This window comes from Protobothrops mucrosquamatus, unplaced genomic scaffold (genome assembly GCF_001527695.2).
Source record: "Protobothrops mucrosquamatus isolate PMUCROS unplaced genomic scaffold, P.Mucros_1.0 scaffold5078, whole genome shotgun sequence".
Classification (NCBI taxonomy): domain Eukaryota; kingdom Metazoa; phylum Chordata; class Lepidosauria; order Squamata; family Viperidae; genus Protobothrops; species Protobothrops mucrosquamatus.
In genome coordinates this window covers 34,582-36,186 of record NW_015390955.1, presented here as the reverse complement: position 1 = coordinate 36,186, position 1,605 = coordinate 34,582, and the positions used below count along the sequence as shown (strand labels likewise).

At 43.8% G+C, this 1,605-nt stretch overlaps 1 protein-coding gene across 1 annotated transcript in view; it reads left to right on the top strand.

Moving 5' to 3' along the window:
• LOC107299535 (zinc finger protein 157-like) overlaps window positions 1-1,605 on the top strand; it is a 20,310-nt gene that overhangs the window by 4,833 nt on the left and 13,872 nt on the right. The gene's annotated exons all lie outside the window — the stretch shown is intronic.

Here is a 1,605-nt window from a genome sequence, read left to right as displayed (position 1 = left end):
TTTAAGAGGAGTGGACTTCAACTCCCAGAATCCCCCAGTTGGCAGGCTTTAAGGGGGGAGGACTTCAACATCCCTTGCTGGCTCAGGAATCCTGGGAGTTGTAGTCCACTCCTCTCAAAGCGTGCCGGCTGGGGAATCCTGGGCGTTGTAGTCCACCCCTCTGAAAGTGGCCGAGCCCGAGAATCACGGCCTCCAACGCTTGATCGTCTCGTCCTCGGAGCCTCGTGAATCAAGATGGCAGCCACGTCGAACGCTCCGGCCCCTTTGAAGCTGCATCGGCGCCATCTTGACTTTTACGACCTCTCCCACCTTGAGGGCCACAGGAAGAAATTTATAAAACCAAATAAAATATTTCTCGTCCGTTTGGATCAACTGTACCCGGCCCGGCTTCTTATCGTGGGGAGCTTTCGGGGTTTTTTTTATTTTATTTTGCCGTTCCGTAAAAGCGACGTAGGGATGAGGGGCCGTCACACGGGTCGCAACGTCGTAAAAGCTACGTAAAATGAAAGATGACAGACAGACAGACAGACGCAGAGACATCAAATGACAGGTGAAAGACAGACAGACATAAAAGGATAGGTGAAAGACAGACAGACACGGAGACATCAAATGATAGATGAAAGACAGACAGACATAAAAGGATAGGTGAAAGACAGACACAGACATCAAATGAGAGAGAAAGACAGACAGACATCAAATGACATGACAGACAGACAGACATCAAATGATAGATGAAAGACAGAAAGACAGACACAGAGACATCAAATGACAGATGACAGACAGAAAGACAGATACAGAGACATCAGATGACAGACAGACAGACATCAAATGACAGATGAAAGACAGACAGACATCAAATGACAGATGACAGACAGACATAAAAGGATAGGTGAAAGACAGAAAGACAGATACAGAGACATCAGATGACAGACAGACAGACATCAAATGACAGATGAAAGACAGACAGACACGGAGACATCAAATGATAGATGAAAGACAGACAAACATAAAAGGATAGGTGAAAGACAGACACAGACATCAAATGAGAGAGAAAGACAGACAGACATCAAATGACAGATGAAAGACAGAAAGACAGACAGAGACATCAAATGACAGATGACAGACAGACATAAAAGGATAGGTGAAAGACAGAAAGACAGATACAGAGACATCAGATGACAGACAGACAGACATCAAATGACAGATGAAAGACAGACAGACATCAAATGACAGATGACAGACAGACATAAAAGGATAGATGAAAGACAGAAAGACAGACACAGAGACATCAAAGGACAGATGAAAGACAGACATCAAATGATAAATGACAGACAGAAAGACAGACACAGAGACATCAGATGACAGACAGACAGACATCAAATGACAGATGAAAGACAGACAGACATCAAATGATAAATGAAAGACAGAAAGACAGACACAGAGACATCAAATGACAGACGACAGACAGACAGACATCAAATGACAGATGACAGACAGACATAAAAGGATAGGTGAAAGACAGGCAGACATCAAATGACAGATGACAGACAGACAGACATCAAATGACAGATGACAGACAGACATAAAAGGATAGGTGAAAGACAG